We start from the raw sequence: 9,566 nt of genomic DNA on the forward strand, positions 1-9,566 counted from the left end.
ACGTGCATTGCGTTGGGTATAAAAGGGTTAAAACAAGGACTGGTCGGCTCGGGGTCAGTCGTACCCTGAGTGGGGTATTCATGGTAAACTGCGACATAGAACCTCGGGCGCTAGCATTATAAAACCGGCATTAATCAGGACTAGTGCGTACGTATACACACACTCACGTCACTTTATAAGTGCAAATAGTCTAGAACGCGATGGTAAACCTCATTTCACACCGCTCACTGCTATATCTAGGAGTATGTTACATGGGGGTTATATACCTGAATGTGTGAATATGGGTTTCACATCGTTCTTAGAAACATATAACGGAGACCGGTAAATGATCTAATCTGGACCAGGCAAACCATTATGATCTATATGAGCAACTATCCACGCCGTCCGGTAACGATGACTACAACTGAGCCTCATCTCATGATACATTAAATCGCCTCGTACGAGAAGCATAACTTCCGGGTGACCCAGAATCCTGAATCAGGAAAATCAATACTTACTGCAGTGGGTTACTAAATAAATATGTATATGCACCTCGTGTCATCGGTACAGCAAACCTCAAGTATTGGTTAACATGAACAGAGGCAAAACAATTCGATCACATAATCATTGTATAGGTTATTCAATATCATGGACACCAAGGAAACAGATATGCCCACGATCAATCCACTGACAATTTACATGATCCAACAGATCAATGGTGTCTATTTTAAGGGATGCTTTTGTACTTTAGTTGGTGCCCATTTCCAGTTTTCAAACAGGACGGCATGTTGCCAATAATGCCCCATGTCAAACTGAAACATTGTTTCTGTGTCATTGTTTTGCAGAATTAATATTTGAGTTATCAGCCGGGTATAAAGTTCAGATAATGACTGCTTAACGTTCATTGGATACAAATTTTGATCAATCGTTTCTGATCGATTGTGCGCCATGATATAACAATAATAATGAACATGAAACTCTTGTCAATTATCGATATTGATAAGTAAACAACGGTTATAGTTGATGATTTAGTGATTGAGTTACATCATCTGTTGAAGTTATAACACGGCGTGTCAGTTAGATGTAGAATAAAATCCCGAAGTGGTGCAGGTCTTACATAGTTTGCTACTTTGGTGAAACCCACGAGCACAGTGACCGTGTTTAAGGATTGTATTTGACTTCTCCTTGTCTACCTGCAGGTCACTTGGACAGTGTCAACACCGCAACCCGAAGGTAGAATGACGTCAAACGTGATTGAAAAAAGCATCCTTTCTTGACCGAGGTTTCAACTTTTACTTGTTAAACAAAAAATGTTTTGGAAAATATTATCAGGGGGAGAAAAGTGTGAGGTTATAATTTCCTCTATCAGCTGCCAGGAGACGATACCAGCGTGGACACACTTCAACCTTGAGTAGAAGCAGAAACGATAAAAGGCACCTCAGAAACCTATGACCGTGGATTCGAATCCCTGTTTGTTCTTATAATATTTCTAGGCCTGTTCGCATCATACACATGCTCATGGGTTTCACAAAAGTGATAACCGTCGAAGACCTGAATCACTTTGGGCTTTCCTTCTACATCATTCTGACACGCCGCGATATAACTGGAATACTGTTCATGGCTCTTTAAATCCAACTCATTCACGCTCTGAAAAATCGATAATGGGTACTTATGATCTTCCGTATGTACTTGTCTGGCGGGAGACGTTAGATGTTTCCTACAGAGACTAACGTCTGTACACATCATGATATTTTTACAAATATTTCATAACCCGACAATACGTGTTTCAGGTCTTAGCTATTACTCCACGTTTCAGTTATACCAAATATATCAGGAGACAGAAATAAAGATGTAAAGTATATTTCGGAATTTGAACTATTGAGGTAACCTACTTACAGTCGCTTCTGTGTTCTCTGAAGGAAGATGTTTGATGTAACTAACTGATAGTAGCGTCATTATTCCTCTGACGGAAAATGTTTTATGTAGCCTACTGAGAATAGCGTCGTTATTTATTTAACGGTAGGTGTTTTATGTAACCCTCTGAGAATAGAGTCTGTATTCTCCGACGGAAGATGTTTGATATAACATACTAAGAATAGAGTCTGTATTCCCCGACGGAAGATGTTTGGTATAACATACTAAGAATAGAGTCTATATTCCCCGACAGAAGATGTTTGGTATAACATACTAAGAATAGAGTCTGTATTCCCCGACGGAAGATGTTTGATATAACATACTGAGAATAGAGTCTGTTACCCCCGACGGAAGATGTTTGGTATAACATACTAAGAATAGAGTCTGTATTCCCCGACGGAAGATGTTTGGTATAACATACTGAGAATAGAGTCTGTATTCCCCGACGGAAGATGTTTGGTAGAACATACTGAGAATAGAGTCTGTATTCCCCGACGGAAGATGTTTGATATAACATATTGAGAATAGAGTCTGTATTCCCCGACGGAAGATGTTTGCTATTACATACTGAGAATAGAGTCTGTATTCCCCGACAGAAGAAGTTTGGTATAACATACTGAGAATAGAGTCTGTATTCCCCTACGAAAGATGTTTGGTATAACATACTGAGAATAGAGTCTGTATTCCCCGACGGAAGATGTTTGGTATAACATACTGAGAATAGCGTACCCAGTCATTACCCAGCTTTTCAGTTTATACCAACTATATCAAGATATCTAAAAATTATTGAACTCTTACTTGTGTGTTAGATAGTAGAAATATTCCCAAATATATATTTCACATCTGTGTCATCGTTTGTCTCAGTGGAAAATGATGCGTCGTATAATCACTTTGAGGTATTCTACTTCGAATAGCGTCTGAGGTCTCTGACGGAAGATGTTTGTACGCAACGGGTTGAGGGATCACCTCATCCCGCCCCGACGTCCAGCGATACGGCCAATTCTGCTTCCATGTCACTGCCAGCATTTCAGTTTGGAGAAGACAGCATTTGAAGTTCAGAAGACAAGACTGGTATGGTGTACAGTTGACAGATGAGCTCAGGTTTCACCTGGACAGCTCTGATGGCCATAACAAGTGTATGTGTCAATCTTTCGTTGACTGTATTGTACCTCATTTCACCAATAAGAATTATACAGAATTAGGGATACATACTCTAATTGATGAAATGATGTACAATGTAGTCAACAAAAGATTAATAGGATGAGGTTGTCGGGAAGAATTATTTATCTGATGGTCGGCGTTTTGCAGTTGCTGTTTCCCGTTATACTGATAATACCAGTGACCAATGATTTGTGCTTTCCAGTTTTTCCGTCACTTGCCAACACGACCAGAAAGTGACGTTCCCCCTGTTCTCTCATGTTACAAATATACGCACATAAGTGCAGTGTTAACACGTGTCACGGTGATATTTTAAGAGATACATGTTTACGTTATATGATACTGCGAAAGAAACACAAACTTAAATCTTTAGTAGTGGCGAATTGGAGATTATTGACTCCCTCGACCTTGTGCAAAAAATGTCTGATTAAGTTTTTAAGTTATGAACCAACGTTTAAGTTGAGATACAGAAATGCAAGCCACGATTTGTCCTGTTTACATGAAATAGTGATTGATTCGCCCCTGTTATGAACCGAAGCGGAACTCCGTTTTGTAATTTTTTTAATTCAGTTTGTCAAAATGCGCATATACATAACGACCATCCTCTGAACCAGCTGTAGTGCGCAGTGCAACTGTGTAGTTGTCATTCGAGAGAAGCTAGCACAGAGCAAAGGTAGGTTCGCCTTGTGTTTATGTATATCTTTACTTATTTTAAGGTGTTGTCACGTATCAAATAGACCTGACGTCTCTCGTGGTGTTGGTTTTCAGAGCACAATTCATAGATCCAGTCAGACGATTACCTTTTAATTATATGATCAAGTGGAGAACATTGTTTTTGGTGGTGAGGTTTGTGTTTGTCTGTGAGGTTGTGTTTGGTAGTAGGTCAGGTTTGTGTTTGTCTGTGAGGTTGTGTTTGGTGGTGAGGTTTGTGTTTGTCTGTGAGGTTGTGTTTGGTGGTGAGGTTTGTGTTTGTCTGTGAGGTTGTGTTTGGTGGTGAGGTTTGTAGTTGGATTGTGGGTTTTGTTTGGTGGTGAAATATGTCATTTCTTTGTGTGGTTTTATTTGGGTTGTGAGGTTTGTGTTTGTCGGTGATGTGTTTGTTTGTGTGTTCAGCTGTACGGCCCTGACAATAAAACAATTATTTTAAGATAACTTTGAAAAGTTTGTGATATGATCTTGACACATATGTTTTGATCTTCCTAAGTGCTGTATCTGTAAGCACATCCGCATTGTGGGTACCCCCACTGCCAGTTAGCTGTAAAGTGTTAATATCGTGCTATATATAAATAAATTGTATTTCAGTTTCATGCATTTAATGTATGTATACTATTTCTGAATAACTATCATAAAGCGTATACCTACTTATATATTTCTGTATGCCTCGGTTATATAAAAAAGACGGCATGCATTCACGGCTAATCCATCGATGTGGCGTTCGCATACCAACAGCAGAATCCCTCGACTTTCCCGGGACGATCTGACATTCAAAGTGGCGTTCCCGGCCCATAGCCATTCAAAATTAACATGTCGTGTGTATTAGTTTCCACAAAATCAGTAATTGCACAGTCGTGTCACTGGTTTTTCGGGTTCATCGTTCACTTTATTGTCTGGTTTGTTCACAGGTCGCCGTCGACGCATGGCAGGAGTACTGCTGTGCCGAGACAGGCAATAAAAGTTACTTTTTATGCAAATGTTGTAAATGGCGGGCGCTACCGGTGGCATCACTGATTTTCAAGGGTCCATTCATAACGTTCCCAGCTATTTTGCCTTTCACCTGATTTTTTAGTCTTTTTCGGCGGGTCAGCTAGACTGGTTATTCCCTTGCATTGACAATATATATTTGTGAGGTTATGATTGTTTGTGATGTTTGTGTTTGTTTGGGATGTTTGCATTTGTTTGGGATGTTTGTGAGGTTTGTCTTTGGTGGGGATGTTTGTTTGTGAGGTTTGTGTTTGATGGTGATGTTTGTGAGGTTTGTGTTTGATGGTGATGTGTGTTTGTGAGGTTTGTGTTTGGTGGTGATGTGTGTTTGTGAGATTTGTGTTTGGTGGTGATGTTTGTGAGGTTTGTTTTTGGTGGTGAGGTTTGTGTGGTTTGTGTTTGGTGGTGATGTGTATTTGTGAGGTTTGTGTTCGGTGGACATGTTTGTGAGGTTTGGGTTTGGTGGTGATGTTTGTGAGATTTGTTTTTGGTGGTGATGTTTGTGAGGTTTGTGTTTGGTGGTGATGTTTGTGAGATTTGTGTTTGGTGGTGATGTGTATTTGTGAGGTTTGTGTTCGGTGGACATGTTTGTGAGGTTTGTGTTTGGTGGTGATGTTTGTGAGATTTGTGTTTGGTGGTGATGTTTGTGAGGTTTGTGTTTGGTGGTGATGTTTGTGAGATTTGTGTTTGGTGGATATGTGTGTTTGGGAAGTTTATGTTTGGTGGTGATGTTTGTGAGGTTTGTGTTTGGTGGTGATGTTTAGGAGGTTTGTGTTTGGTGGTGATGTTTGTGAGATTTGTGTTTGGTGATGATGTGTGTTTGTGAGGTTTGTGTTCGGTACACATGTTTGTGAGGTTTGTGTCTGGTGGTGATGTTTGTGTTTGGTGGTGATGTTTGTTTGGGAGGTTTGTGTTTGGTGGTGATGTGTGTTTGGGAGGTTTGTGTTTGGTGGTGATGTGTATTTGGGAGGTTTGTGTTTGGTGGTGATGTTTGTGTGGTTTGTGTTTGGTGGTGATGTGTGTTTGGGAGGTTTGTGTTTGGTGGTGATGCGTATTTGGGAGGTTTGTGTTTGGTGGTGATGTTTGTGTGGTTTGTGTTTGGTGGTGATGTGTGTTTGGGAAGTTTGTGTTTGGTGGTGATGTTTGTGTGGTTTGTGTTTGGTGGTGATGTGTGTTTGGGAAGTTTGTGTTTGGTGGTGATGTTTGTGAGATTTGTGTTTGGTGGTGATGTGTGTTTGGGAAGTTTGTGTTTGGTGGTGATGTGTGTTTGGGAAGTTTGTGTTTGGTGGTGATGTGTGTTTGGGAGGTTTGTGTTTGGTGGTGATGTGTGTTTGGGAGGTTTGTGTTTGGTGGTGATGTGTATTTGGGAGGTTTGTGTTTGGTGGTGATGTTTGTGTGGTTTGTGTTTGGTGGTGATGTGTGTTTGGGAGGTTTGTGTTTGGTGGTGATGTGTATTTGGGAGGTTTGTGTTTGGTGGTGATGTTTGTGTGGTTTGTGTTTGGTGGTGATGTGTGTTTGGGAAGTTTGTGTTTGGTGGTGATGTTTGTGAGATTTGTGTTTGGTGGTGATGTGTGTTTGGGAAGTTTGTGTTTGGTGGTGATGTGTATTTGGGAAGTTTGTGTTTGGTGGTGATGTGTGTTTGGGAGGTTTGTGTTTGGTGGTGATGTGTGTTTGGGAGGTTTGTGTTTGGTGGTGATGTGTATTTGGGAGGTTTGTGTTTGGTGGTGATGTTTGTGTGGTTTGTGTTTGGTGGTGATGTGTGTTTGTGTTTGGTGGTGATGTTTGTGAGATTTGTGTTTGGTGGTGATGTGTGTTTGGGAAGTTTGTGTTTGGTGGTGATGTGTGTTTGGGAAGTTTGTGTTTGGTGGTGATGTGTGTTTGGGAGGTTTGTGTTTGGTGGTGATGTGTGTTTGGGAGGTTTGTGTTTGGTGGTGATGTGTGTTTGGGCGGTTTGTGTTTCGTGGTGATGTGTGTTTGGGAAGTTTGTGTTTGGTGGTGATGTGTGTTTGGGAAGTTTTTGTTTGGTCGTGATTTGTTTTTGGGAAGTTTGTGTTTGGTGGTGAGGTTTGTGTCTTAATAAAGGTTTTGATTATTGATCAATGTCACCATATCTAGAGACACCTGTTATATTGGCTGCAGAAGAGGTACACTCGACTAAGGAACATCTGATTTGCAGGGTTAAGTGATGAAGTCAAACATTTTGCATTCAACTGATGACATGCATATAATTTGCAGGGTGTGTCTGTAACAGCTGAAGGATAATTATGTAGACATATTCAAAGCTGTTTATTATAATATGCATTTGTACAAACACCCTCTTTTCGAAGTGTGTATTTTGTAAACAGGTTTGTCAATTACATAAGGTAAATACTGTTATTACGTTAGCATACATGGTGACATGTTTATGTGGAGAGCCTAAATACACATTGGTTTTAAGCAAAATCTATAACATTGAACTCTTCAGGGACACAATATTGTAAACATGTGTACTTCTTCTAACAATATTAATGATTTTATTTGACTGTCCCTGTACATTTGGCTCTAGGAAAAACTATCCAAATCAATTAATCATTTCTCTTGTAGGGCCAAAGTTTGGGGTGAACATATTTTATCAATGAAAAAGTTGATCGGTTGCTCAAAAGAAACGCTTTAAAAGGGAGGTTTAATATTAATAATTAGGTCGAATTTCAAACTTGCAGTAGAAATGCATCAAAGACGCTGTTTCAATTTCAGCATTTTCATTCTATTACAAATGTTGTATCAAAAATATATATGTATAATGTCCGCAGCATAAACAAACTTTCATAGTTATTTTATTTTTGCCCAATTTTCGATTTTTAAGCTCGGCGGAATCTCAGAGTAAACCATGTTCGGCCTTTGTGCTTCGCGTGCGACAGAACATGCGGGTACCGTGTGATGACTGTTAGTACACGCCGAGACGCGAGCTTCTGTAAATCTATCGCATCCATTTTGTATGTACTCTTTTCATGTAATGGAAATACAAGTATGACTATCTGACGCTGCAGTTTGTATACATTACGTACTCATGTTTGCACGGCATCTGTATGCGTTTATCCCAAAGAAGAAGAAATGTATGATTACATCTTAATAGAATTCACCAAGGTGTTTATTAATGAATGTTGAGTTATCTGGCAAATTTGATGTTAACCGAAACTGTTTATCTTTCATTTATCTGTAATTGCATGACGCATAACGTAAACAGAAAGGTGCAGCAAAAGTCTACGTTTAAGAAAAATCATGGAAGTTCAACGGCGTTGAAGATGTACTTGCTAACCTGAAGCGATAGCACAACATTAAAAGCGACAAAAGCCGTTCACTAAAAATAAGAAATCTTTGGCCCAGAGACCATTGTATGATTTCGACTACATCTTTAGCATGTTTTAATGAATCACTATCAATGTGTTCTCAAGGATGTTTGTTTACATTTTGCCATGTTTACTCTTTTCGCGAACACCTGGTATCATCACTGTTTTTCGGTGGTCCATTCATACGATTATTTGGCCTTTTTCGCCCTTTGGGATGATCGTTTCGGCGCCTGATGGAGGCTTGGTTGTTCTCTAGTGTTTTATATTTTCATATTAGAAAATATAATATTTTGTCAATCAGTATTTTGAGATATACATATGTTTTCTTCAAAAGAAGTCAAACAATTATTTATGGACACAACATATTCAGTGAATACATTTTCGTAAAACACTGATCATGAATATGTCTTTCCCAGTTTTTACCAATGATCGGCCAACTGATCAGTGATGACCAACACTTCGACAAAGAAAATCTTTACCGTCACGTTTATCGTGTCGGCCATTTCGACGTCTTGTACTTAATATAAATGTGTTACGACGCGCTGTCACTGTGACTGGCTTATTGAGGTAGATCGTTACAGATTCCCATCTAATGAATATATTTGATTACATTTGTTGTAAACAAACTACCAAATATGTCACTGTAGAAGAATGTGAGCATACATGCGCTCTTGTCTCCTCTACTAATGAGGAACTACTTCATTCCGCGTTACGGATGATTGTTGTATGTGTCAGTTTAAACATAAAGACACACGTACTAAATAAAAATGTGTATAGTTCGACATCCTTCGAGGTAAAAATAGTGATATAAAAAGAAGAAGCTCCGACATTTATACAATGCTTGGTCCTCTCTCCGTGAAGGTTCATACACAAATGAGTGAGTGAGTGAGTGAGTGAGTATGGTTTTACGCCGCTTTTAGCAATATTCCAGCAAAATCACGGCGGGGGACACAGGAAATGGGTCTCACACATTGTACCCATGTCGGGAATCGAACCCGGGTCTTCAGCATGACGTCATACTCCAATGAACTCACACGAAGTGACAGTCAATTCCTAATTAAAACAAACGACCAACACCACGCCGCCTCTACCTCAATTGAACTATTATAGCCATGACCTTGACTTCTCACTATCTTTGACTCTGACTGCCAGTCATATTATAAATGGTTTTTTAAGGTTATCGTTTCATATACTACCGCTGTTATCGTGTGGAATACCGTTTGGAAATACTTTATTACCAAACAAAATTCATCAAGAACAGATTAATTGTTTTCCAAAATTGTCACACCTTTCTCATGTGTTACAATTAGCATGCTATCAAATATTCTACAGTCTAAAGGTCTAAAATGTTTTGTGAATCTTCATTGATTTGCTGCCAATGTATATTATCCTGTGAGATCTATGTATGATACATGAGACGACAAAATCCAGTTTTAATCTGGGAGTTGTTCATGGTCTCAGTTTTATTGCTTTGCTGTCAACAGGACT

At 39.4% G+C, this 9,566-nt stretch overlaps 1 protein-coding gene across 1 annotated transcript in view; it reads left to right on the forward strand.

Moving 5' to 3' along the window:
- Positions 1-3,650: 3,650 nt before the first annotated feature.
- The window catches only part of LOC139465781 (uncharacterized), an 81,033-nt gene continuing 75,117 nt past the window's right edge, over positions 3,651-9,566 (forward strand). Inside the window, exon 1 of the mRNA XM_071247684.1 lies at positions 3,651-3,724. The gene's annotated coding sequence lies outside the window, so the exon portion shown is untranslated. The remainder of the gene's footprint in view (positions 3,725-9,566) is intronic.

This window comes from Haliotis cracherodii, unplaced genomic scaffold, assembly GCF_022045235.1.
Source record: "Haliotis cracherodii isolate W230 unplaced genomic scaffold, xgHalCrac1.p SCAF_18, whole genome shotgun sequence".
NCBI lineage: Eukaryota > Metazoa > Mollusca > Gastropoda > Lepetellida > Haliotidae > Haliotis > Haliotis cracherodii.